This window comes from Anthonomus grandis, chromosome 18 (genome assembly GCF_022605725.1).
Source record: "Anthonomus grandis grandis chromosome 18, icAntGran1.3, whole genome shotgun sequence".
NCBI classification, from domain to species: domain Eukaryota; kingdom Metazoa; phylum Arthropoda; class Insecta; order Coleoptera; family Curculionidae; genus Anthonomus; species Anthonomus grandis.
In genome coordinates, this window is record NC_065563.1 from 10,521,480 (window position 1) to 10,533,806 (window position 12,327).

A 12,327-nucleotide genomic window follows, 5' to 3' on the forward strand; every position below is an offset into this window, starting at 1 on the left:
AGGTGAATAAATAATTCCTCAAAGTTGTATATCAGGCAGACATTTTATGCGATATTTATAGTTAAATTAAACCAAAAATAAACGCTTATTTAACCATCACCATCTCAGAGTTCCTGGCCTGAGGAGGGGAAATTTTGCGAAATTTCAAGAGTGAGTGGACTTGTTGATATATATAGACTTTGTCAAATGCCTTATCGTAGTCCAAATAAATAACATTTGTTGGCTGACCGCGATTGAGGACGTAAGTAAAGAGTGAAACGTGATAAGAACTCTTTTTGGCCTAATTTTTTATCATGGGATTTTCGTATTTAATAATTAAATTCCTAACATATTTTCCTTCGCCCCTAATATTTGCTTAAGGACGTCACCCTCGACACCTCTCCACTCCGGTTTTTTCCTTCTACGAAATTCTCAAGGACAAACAAAAAAACCCCATAAATATGTCTCGGTCTGGGCCGGATTAACATAATCGTAAAGATTTAACGACTCTACGCCCAGAATTGGTGTTTGTCAAACAAACACAAGAGAAACAAAAAAATGCACTACTTTACTGCAACACCCTATATAACCATGACGTCATTGTACTTAAAAACAAAAACACACACAAACAAAACATTTATATGTAAATAACTACTTAACAAGAAAACAAACAATACTCACCCTTGCTACTTATACAACCCCTTGATTGATTTTGACAACCCTTTTGCTTGACGATTAATATTTTTTTGTCTGCACCTCCCTTAAGGGTAGTTTTCAATAAGACTTTCTACATGGTGTTTAAGCCTTAAAGCCCTATCGATATTATAAATCATTTTTTTTTGCTTTATATGCCATTCGGTTGGTATGATTGAGTGTTGGGGTGAAAAATGTATGAGGGTATGGTTGAAAAAATTTAACCCTAAAGTGTGCCATGTGACTCGTAAAAAGGGTGTCCTTAAAAACAATCAGCACTTGTATGAAAAAATTTTATATAAATTGAGATTTCTTGGTAAATTTCTTATGTTTTCTATATTGAACTAAAAAAATGTCTTTTAAAATGATTAATAAAAAAAAGTGATTCCGATACCGGGAATCGAACCCGAGCCTCCTGGGTGAGAGCCAGGTATCCTAGCCACTAGACCATATCGGATATACTGTTTTTTTCTCACTGAACACATAAAACACTACGTGAATTAAAACAAAATTTTTATTATAAGTAAACATAATTCACAACAAAAATAATTAAATCTGAGAATATAAGAGAGAATATAGTCTTTAAACTAGTCGTTTAATATTAACTAAATTTAAAAAAAAAATTATTCCGGTACCGGGAATCGAACCCGAGCCTCCTGGGTGAAAGCCAGGTATCCTAGCCACTAGACCATACCGGATGATGTATAAATAAGTTTAGAGACGGAATTTCTTCTCTCGTACTGGGGCATAAGGAATTACTTTTTAATATCAAAATGTTATTTTAAAAATGAACTCATTGTTGCCGTATATTTGTATTATTACCCAAAATCAATTGGGATTTAAATACTGAGTCTCTATAAGGTGCAAGTAATATTTTTCTTACACTAATATTGATGAAAAAAATTAAATGGTAGCAAAAACAGTTGAATTGCCTATAAAAATTATAATTAATGGTCTATAGAAAAAAAATTTCAATATTTTTAATTGGATTAACTGTATAATGATGCTAAACTTATTTTAGAGTATGAGCAGTCGTGGCCGAGCGGTTAAGGCGTCTGACTAGAAATCAGATTCCCTCTGGGAGCGTAGGTTCGAATCCTACCGACTGCGGTTCACTTTTTTTTTTTTAATTATGAATTTATTAAGAAAAAGTTAATTAATTAGAAAATATTTGATTAATAAACAAATATTTTTGCATAAAATCATAAAATATGATGAACTCTTAAGGCATAGGTTCGAATCTCACCTCAAGTAAAAAATAATTTTTGTTATAGAATTTATTTAAAAAAATACATTATTATAGGATATAATACATTATTAGAGGATATTTTTGCATAAAATGGTGAGTCTAGGGACTCTAGAGGCATAGGTTCAAATCCCACCTTGGACAAAATTTTTATGTTTTCGATTTTAATTTTTTATGATTTTGTGCATAAAATTTATTTAAAAAACCATTTTTGGTTTAAATTAATATCTATAAAAAATACATTTAACATTCTTATAAATATAGAATATTAAGTTGTGAAATATTGGTACGTCTAGGGACTCTGGGGGCATGGGTTCAAATATCATCTCAAACAAAAATTTTCTTAAAATTTTTTATTTTCAATTTTTAAATTTAAAGGAATTTTTAAAATGAAAGTAAGCGAGAAGCGGTGTCGCTATTAACAATGCCTATGTGTAGTATTCTATTCGCCAACCTGTATAATTTTCCCCCTATATAGTTTTTTCTGTACCCAAATTACTTTTACTAATAAGAGGTTCTTCTGAAAAAGAAATTTTAAACGAATTTCTATGGCGTATTATAATCCTCCTGTAAACGTTCCTTAAAAACTGGATGTGTCTGGATCAATCTTGGACTGCTGGTAACCCCGGTTACATGATTTCATTCATCTGAAAGAGAAAAAAATTCAAGTAAAAGCCAAAGTAGTAGCGAGTCTGAGTTAGCCGCCCCGGGGGGGGGACGCGAAGATCAAATTGTGCCGCCTCCGTGGCCGGAGGGGGCGGCGGCGGCGGCTGTTGTTTCACCGTAAATTTGCAAACATATTTAACCCAGGTATATACGCGAACAAGACGGTAACAATTTGTTTTTCGAAAGCCACAAGGCAAAGAGGGATAGAGAGAGAGAGAGAGATCCTAAGGGATGATTAAACTTTTGCAGGTGCTTAGAAGGAGATAACGATGTTAAATAAGGAATTGGGAAGAGGGTTTGTCGCCTGTAGGTTCGATACCGAAAATTGATAATTCTTTTCTCATACTATGCGGGATATTTTTGGGGTATAGCTAATTGTAGATACTCACATGTTGGGCGCCAAAGTTTCACCAAGACTCATGTTAATAAACTTAATATTTTTTGTCAGGACAGGAATATTATTTATTTCGTATGTTAAAAAAGTCCTCGGATTAATATATTATACTTTTTTTTTCAAAAAGCGTCCCAAATATTACATTAGGTAAATACCTTTGTATATAATGTGTATAAGTGACCTTTTTTTAAATGGAATGGTATATTTTAATATGCCTTTTTGGCAAAATGCGCCAAATTTTAACACATTGTTGTTTGTTTAAAAAATTATGATGTAAAACACGCAAATATTAACAGATAAAAAAATGATAGAAAATATTAAACAACAAACCTATTAAATTAAATGTTGCAAATGGTCTCGTTGAACGCTTTGACAATGTGCCAAATTTTAGTACAAGGCCTTTGCTAAATTTTATAACATATCGAGAGTTATCAATTCACATTCTGCTCTAATTCATACGTTAATGCTTTTCGGCTTTGTCGCATAAAATTTATTTTTTAAATGCGCCCCAGAGAAAGTATTCTAGGGGTGTAAGATCAGGGTATCTTGCTCGTCATTCAATTTCACCCTGTAATAATCTTAATTATAGTTTAATAAGTATGTCACTCTCCGAAAAGGAATCATGCACACTTCTTAGGATTCGGAGATCTTACCAACAGACCCCCCAGGCTCTTTCAATACAATACTTGCTGTAATTTGTTAAATAAATTGGCCTTTAAGTCATTTTGAGCAAAATTAAAAAAAGAACTTCCAGGCGCTCGAAGACAATTAAATTTCTTTCCAAGTAATTAAAGAAAATGTTCTCTTTTTAAGGCTGTTAAAGATGACGTATCCAAGTAGACTTTTTTGTTGAAAATTTAATTTTTAGGCACTTAGAGTCTTAGGCAAGGCTTCTGTAACTGCCTGAGAGAAATTTAAAAAAAATGGCAAGCACTTAAAGCCCATGCAATTTTTTTCAGGTGTTTAAGTACAATTTTCTCTTTTTCAATATTACGTGATAAAGTCCAGTTCAGAGATCTATTAGAATCTTTGCTGTGTCGCAGATGCCGCAGTAAGTAGTCCGTGCGCCTATGTCGTATTTATTGTCGCATGATATACATGTTTAAATGGAAAAATTTTCTATTGTTTATCTATGAAATCATTTTAAATATATGTAAAACCCCATGTTTTATAGTATTTTTTATTTTTCTTTCGAAAATGTCCATTTTTAGAAAGAAAATAATATGACAAGAAAATAATATAAAAAATTTGACCGCGGACTAAAATCCAAGCATCTTACAACATATTTTAAACACTCCCAGCACTCACAGACTTGTCACTTCTTTTTAGCCAGTCTATTAAGCAAAGATAAAACATCAGCGTTCTGGCGATTCCTACTTTAGGCTGTGCAAGTAATTGTGTATCTCTCTCTATCCCACTGATTTTGAGAATTACGGGGCCGTACCCAGATAAATTTATGGGCTGTTTTTGTATTAATTTTGACGTATTTTTAAAGAAATCTTTAAGGATGGGTCTATCACCTTTAATAGTTGGGAGGGAGGTCAGGTGAGATCATTATTATTTGATGGGTTTTGCTGGTTTTCCTTTTTTCCCTTTTATGAAAGTGGTGAATTTAGAATTTGGCCTGTATTCGTCTAAATTTTTTGCAGTTTTTACTGTGAGGAAGTGTGTTTTTTTTATTTGTGTTTGTGGATTTGTTTTAGTATTATAACTTCTTCCACCATTCTCTGGGAAAAACCCTTTTTTGCTATAGTAAGAAAAACACAGTTTTTATTAAGAAAATAAGTCTAAAATTTTGTCTTTTACAGCTTACTTCCCTCTGTTGTCGCAGTTGAGGATCAAATTTCGTGTTTGTCTAGGAATTTTTTTTGACCAAGAAATTTACAACAAAAGTCACATTTTTTTCTTACTTAATAATAACCACAGGAATTTTTTCAAGAAGGAAAATGTCAAAATTTTGCAATTATTGATTTATGGATTATTCTGAAGATTTTTTTAGTCTTTTTTAAAGAACTGATTAAAATCCACTAGCTAAAAGCCCAGAACATTGAAATTTCATCCCAGGAGTGCCTGTGCGAAAAAAAACATTTGTCCCTTATTGGCACCCCAATATTTTAAATTTTTTAAAATCAACATTTGTTCAATTATTGATTTATGGTCATTTCTTTTCTGAAGAAATGATTGAAATTTATTCATTAAATGTCAAGACAATTGAATTTTCATTCCACGAGTGCCTGTAAAAATAAAATAATTTGTCCCTTATTGACACAATAATATCTTGAGTTCTAGTAGTCAAGATTTTGAAATTATTGATTTATGGACTACTCTGAAGGCTTTTTTAGTCTTTTCTAAAGAAACGCTTGAAATTCATTTACTAAAAGTCAAAAAATTGGATTTTTTGTTCCAGGAGTGCCTGTAAGAAAAAAAATAATTTGTCTCTTATTGGCCCGCCAATATCTTGAATTCTAGTAGTAAAAATTTCGTTATTATTGATTTATTGACTACTTTGAAGACTTTCCTAGTCTTTTCTATAAAAATACCTAAAATTTAATAACTAAAAGTCGGAAGAAAACGGACATTTTATTCCAGAAGGAAAAAATTTGTCTCTTATGGCATCTTACTTATACCTTGAGTTCTAACAGTCAAAATATTCCCGTTATTGATTTATGAACTACTTTAAAGGTTTTTTTATTCTTTTTTGAAGAAATGACTAGAATCCATTTATTAAGAGCCAAGAAAATTGCATTTTTATTCCAGGGGTGGCTGTAAAAGACAAAATAATTTGTTTCTGGTTAGTACCCTAATATCTTAGGGTTCTATTGATTTAATTTTGAAATGAACGAGTTATGGACTACTCTGAAGGCTTTTTTAGTTTTTGTTAAAGAATTTACTAAAATCCAATTTATAAAATTCAAGTAATTGGAATTTTTATTTCAGGAGTGCCTGTAAAAACATAATAATTTGTCAACATTTATATGAGATAAAAGTATACTTATCTGATTCCTTTATGAGCTAGATAGAGATAAACTTATAAGTCAAAAAGATATTGATACATTTTAATATTCAAACGTTTTTTCATAAATAACATTTAAATAATAGAGTGTTTATGGGTAAAAAAATTGAATGGGTTTATAGAAAACGACTGTCAACTGATCAAAAATTAGTAAGTCCCTATCACGAATTTTATTCCAATCTTATCTTTTGGCTCATTGACAACATGCCCAGCGACACAATAAAGACTGCTTCTTTCTTCATTCTCTGGAAAAAAGTCCCTTTTTTGTCATAGTAAGAAAACCCTATTTTTATTAATTAAACAAGTTTAAAGTTTTGTTTTTTTCAGCTTACTGCCCCGGTTTGTCCTTAAGCGACACAATAAAGAATATAATTATAATGTAATGCTTTAGTATCCATATGTTGATGTGCGAGATGTAGTTGAAATCCATAGCAGCAACAGTGAAACTGTTTCCTTCCTTAATGGAAGAAACAGCTAAAGAACAAAGGCAAAAAAACAGAATTTAGAAAATTGTATTAATTCTTTGGGCCAGATTCAAAAGAATGGTTAAATTTATAAAAGTATTTAGTATCCTCACTGTAGTTTTAGGATTCAGTATACTTAAAATGTAGTGTCTTGTATAAGATTGTTAGTTTTTAGCATAAGCATTTATCTTTGTTAATTTTCACCTAATCTCTCCTATTATGCACAATAACTAAATATGAGGCAAACAAATTAATAAATATTACATTCAGGATGTAAAGTGTGTTTTTCACAAGTAAAACTTGTGTCTTTTAAACGCATAAGTTATAGACCGCTAGATGATTTTTAATGTAAAAGTTGATTTTAAAAAATATAATAATAATAATAATAATAAATCGTCTTTTATTAATCATGCATATACATTACATAGATTTAAATGTTTTATAGGTATATACATATAAGATTAAGGTTAAAGAATACAAATGGCGAAGTTTAGCCTTAGGCTACTCTTACACTTAACCATCCCTATTCTAAATCAAAAAAGAAGTGAAAAGTAAACATAATTCATAATGACACTAAGTATTTTGTAAATTTAACAAATAAGTTTTAAACTGAGACCTAAAGCCGTTTAAACTAATATCTCTTAAATAGGGATCTAAGGAGTTATATAAAGATACTGCATTATAGGTAAAACCTCTTTGAAAGAGTGCTGAATGATGTTGTGGCATAGTAAAGTGATTTCCATAACGAAATTCACGGTTATGAATAAATGTTCGAAATACTAACTTTTCCCTCAAATATACAGGAATATTTGATATTAACAACCTCATTAGAAAAGTAGCAAAATGATGCTTTACCACACCCGACATATTTAACCAATTTAATTGTTTAAATTCTGCTGAGACATGATCATATCTCCTCAGACCAAATATGAAGCGACAACAGTTATTTTGCACAACTTGCAATCTATTTTTTGTCACTAAATCTAAACAGGGGTAGTACATTATATTACAATAATAAAAAATTGGCAAAACCAGAGATTCACAGAGTTTTTTCCTAATATTAAAGTCTAAGATAAATCTGTTGGCATAGAGAACTTTCATTTTTACATAACTTTCTTGAAGTAACTTATTCACATGATCTCTGAACCTTAAATCAGTATCAATGATAAGCCCTAAGTTCTTCGCATTTTTAGAAAATCCCAAAGTTGTGTCGCCCAGTTTCAGGTGCAACCTACCTTCTAGCAGTTTTCTTCGCTTTTCTGAACAAAAGAGAAGTACCTCTGTTTTTTCAGGATTTATCTTTAAGTTATGTTCTCTTGAGTAATCATTGATGGATTTTAGATCGTCATTGAGAGATGCTTCAGCTTCTGCTGGTTTATTGGGGTCAAAATAATGCAAAACCTGTTTATCATCTGCATATGACTGTGAATCTGAATTTTTGATTACCTGGAAAATGTCAAAAATGTATATTAGAAACAAAAGTGGTCCAATTATAGATCCTTGTGGTACACCAGATATCACAGTCTCAGCAGAAGAAAACTTGTTACCAATTTGTACGCGCTGTTGTCTATCTGTCAGGTAGCACCTGAAAAAGGAGACAGAGCATTCGTCAAAGCCCAGATATTTTAGTTTAGCACACAGTAAATCATGGTCTATCAGATCAAAAGCTTTAGAGTAGTCCAGGGAGACTAGGACAACCGCAATATTTTTGTCTAATGCCCTTATTATGTTGTCAGTTAAGTTCAGAAGAGCAGTAGTAGTACTATGTCCAGACCTAAAGCCTGACTGATGAACTGGGAGCAAATTATTAAGATTTAGGTAATTTAATACTTGTGTGTGAACAGTTCTTTCAAGAATTTTAGATAGGACAGGCAACAGGCTTATGGGACGAAGTTCATTCACAGCAGTTACTTTTCTGGTCTTAGGAACAGGAAGAATTATGGACTTTTTCCAGTCCTCTGGAAAATACCCAGCTTCTAGGCAAGAATTAACAATATGTGTCAAATGAGGTAGGATAGCAGGAAGGCTAAGCTTTATCATAAAAAGTGTCAAATTGTCATGACCAGAAGCATTGGACTTAATGGAATAAATATTTTTTTTCACTGAACTGGAATCTATCATATTAAATTGAAAGTGCAAGTTGTTCTTAAGTTTATCTGTGTTATAGAAATGTATTTTTTGGTCACATTTATTTGATTTTTTAAATACACTCAAAAAGTAGTCATTTGCACTATCAGGATTAACAGAGTCAAGTGGAAATTCACTATTAGAAGTTTTTGAGCTTACATTTACATTCATATTTTTAAGATTTTTCCAGAGTAACTTACTATTTTTTTGTTGTTCCAAAAAACTTAAATAGCCCTTTTTTTCCCTTCGAATAGAAGCAAGTGCAAAGTTTCGAGCCCGCTTATAAGCTTCAAAATCAGCTAATGACTTTGATTTTTTATATTTTAAGTTAGCCTTATCACGTTCCTTTAATATGGCCTCTAGAGCTGGTGTAAGCCAAGGTGCTGGGGGTTTATTAACGCGGACGGTCTTTATTGGTACATGTTTGTCAAATAATTTTATTAGGTTCTGTGTCAGAAATTGTACTTTGTCATCTATATTTGGAAAATAATATATGTTATCCCAGGGTATTTGTAAAAGCTCTGTATTAAAAAGGTTTTCATTAAAATGTTTGTAACTGCGGAATGATATTATTTTCTGGACTCTTTTAAGATTTGGTAAGCGTATATTACAAAATGCCAACTTATGGTCACTTATCCCGATAGCAGAGATGGTGCCAACATCCATAACAGCATCTGCATCACTAAAAAATATAGGATCTAGTAATGTTGATACTCTATCAGTGACCCTTGTAGCCTCATCAATGGTCTGAGTGAAACCAAAAACATCAAATATGTCGGATATTGGATTATTGCTGTTAAAAAAATTAATATTTAAATCCCCTAGAACCGTTACATAGTCGGAGGTTGATATTATTTCTGGTAGAATATTGTCGAGTGCATTTGCACAAGCCCCAATATTATTCATAGTACGATATATGACCCCAGCAGTAATAGAGACCCTGTTTATATTAATTTTTAGCCACATATTTTCAAAACCATCTATATCTGTACCTATATTAAGGTTAAGAATCTCAGCCTTTAAGTGAGATTTAACAAAAAATCCTACCCCCCCACCTCGGCCAGTAGACCTATCTTTGCGATAAAAATTGTAACCAGTTATAGAAATCACATTTGACGAGACGTTATTAGTTAACCAAGTTTCTGTCACTGCGATAATGTCATAATCATTACCTATTATCAAATCTACAAACTCCTGAAATCCCGTAAAAAACGACCTTAAGTTTAAATGTGCCATTTTAAGAATGGCAGACATATTGCTATTAATATTATTCATATTAAAATAGATTTACACACAGTCAGATAAATAGTCAACCTTCTTATTATATAAGCTAATTATTCTCAATAGGCAAGGACATTCTCGACTTAAGGCTTCATGACTAACATCTAAGTTTTCATTTGGCTTTTTAGATTTTATACAATTTATACATTTTTTTTCATTAGACCTACATTCTTTATAAGAGTGATTGCCAGAGCATCTTGAGCGGATTTGTTGTGATTTACAATCCTTACCATAGTGATTAAAGCCCATGCAATTAAAACATTGTAGGACACTTACGTGATTAAAAACACGACACCTAGACCACCCTAGTTTGACCCTTTCTTGACTTAATAATTTGTTATGAGTAATTGAATCGACTTCAAGGATAAGATTTATATTTTTAAAATTATTTACCGATTTTTTTAAAACTTTCATATAAAAATCTTCCCCGTCAAATAAGTTATTCCACTTAACAATTAAATCTATTATTGTACTATCAGAGTCTTCTAAACCTACATCATCCGTGTTAATATTTACTATTTTCATTTTTGGTTTTTTCAAAGATGGTACCTCCACAGTGTATTTTTGTCCTATCTGTTTTTCCAATTGTGTACGAAGATCCTTAATCTGGTTTTTATCCGAACAGCCTATTACAACACCACCTCCCTTAATTTGCCTAAACTTCGAAACTTCAATTTTAGAAGGATCTACGTTTTGCCTAATCTCCTTTTTGGTTAAAATGCCATCCTGCTCATCAACAGGCTGTATTAGAACAACAGATTCTGGTTTTCCTCTCCTTACCACGTCAGAAAAGGTCCCCTTGCTCTCGTTCTGCGTATTTTGAAGCTTCTTCTCTAACATCTCTATTTTTTGTAATAATTCCTTATTATTTGTTTCCAGACAACTGATAATCTTCTCTTTAGCTTTAATATGTTTTTGCTTCTCCTCAATTAGTGATTGATATAGAGAAAATGATTCACCTTTAGTACATTTTTCACAGTAGAATTTCAAGTGCCGCTTTGATTTAAGCTGCAAAACCTTGTATTCAGAAGCATTTATCAATGACAACACTTCATTTCTACATAATCGAGTTTTGCAACCATCACAAGCAAAAATTTCAATTTGCGAGCTGTTTTTTTTACAAACATCGCATTCCATAATTAGTCAGTTTTATCCGACAAGCCGGCAATACCGCAACCAACCTTGTAAGCAGGTTGCCTTGATATTCGCTATACTGCGCAATGTTTACGTTTCTCACATGCGGACCCGAGAAAGGAATTTAAATAGTTCTAAAGTTATGTGTCTAGAAAATCACAGACTTTTTCCACTAATTTATGGACTAGTTTCTAGGTAATATAAATTACCAGGTTTGAACAATTTTTATTGCCTTAATCTGCATAAAAACACTAAATTTTTGAGGAGCAAAAACAACGTAATATTCTCGTCACTTTGGCGACGTTGAGTTATATATACTTTCACTTTTCTGACTACATAATTACTTTTTATCAAAAGAAATTGGCACGAAATATAGAGATGGGGGTTTTCACGAGTATATTATTATAATAATATATCATAATATGTATTAATTAAAAAAAAAACAATAATAAAGGACATTGAATATGGCAGCCAAAATCCCCATTAATAATCACCACCAAGTAAAAATAAATCTCAATACCCAAAAAAAGGAAATACAATATATAAAATTTGAAGACAAACCAAAACATTTTACCCTTTTGTGTCAAACAGTAAATATTTAATGCCTTAATACACAGAATAAATGGGCCTAAGTAATTCGTACCACCTATTCTCTCATTACTTGTTATAAACACCCCACTGATGGCGCTAAAAACTAAACTTATTAAATTAAAATGTTTGGTTAAACTTATTTTACGTATTTAAATCTTATAGTTAAATTAAATATTATCTTGCTTCAACTATCTTCAATTTCTAACTTAATAAAACTGAACCCAAAAATCCCGAATAATAAAGTTTTAAATACAAATACATTTTAAGGCCGGACCTGTGCAACTTTTCACGCTTGACTGGCTACGACTGAGGTCAGGCATCTAACAAATAGTACGTCAAATTTTACGAATCAAATGTATAAATTCTGAAAAAAATGCTTAAAACATTTATTTATTTAACGGAATGATTAAATATCGCTTAGAATATTACTTTATGACTCCATTTACATAAAAATTTGCGATTTAAACATGCGTGTCATGTGACAATACAAGCAACACCGGCACACGGACTATTCGCGGCACATCAAATATTCTAATAGATCTCTGAACTGAACTATACCAAATGCATTTTTCATTAAGACATGTAGCTTTTGGGTACCTAATAAATGTTCTTTTTAGAGCCTCTGGTAAGTCTTATATTCAATTGCCTGAAATAAATAATGTATTTTCCAGGTACCTTAATATTTTCAGGCAGTAACTATAATGTAGCTAAATGGATTTTCTTGTTAAAAAAATAGCTT

At 31.5% G+C, this 12,327-nt stretch overlaps 3 non-coding genes across 3 annotated transcripts; 1 reads left to right on the forward strand and 2 right to left on the reverse strand.

Moving 5' to 3' along the window:
- Positions 1-1,057: 1,057 nt before the first annotated feature.
- Trnae-cuc (transfer RNA glutamic acid (anticodon CUC)) lies at positions 1,058-1,129 on the reverse strand. The gene has a single exon. It is a non-coding gene; the product is annotated as a tRNA-Glu (tRNA).
- A 169-nt stretch (positions 1,130-1,298) lies between these two features.
- Trnae-uuc (transfer RNA glutamic acid (anticodon UUC)) lies at positions 1,299-1,370 on the reverse strand. The gene has a single exon. It is a non-coding gene; the product is annotated as a tRNA-Glu (tRNA).
- A 330-nt stretch (positions 1,371-1,700) lies between these two features.
- On the forward strand, positions 1,701-1,782 carry Trnas-aga (transfer RNA serine (anticodon AGA)). The gene has a single exon. It is a non-coding gene; the product is annotated as a tRNA-Ser (tRNA).
- Positions 1,783-12,327: the final 10,545 nt, after the last annotated feature.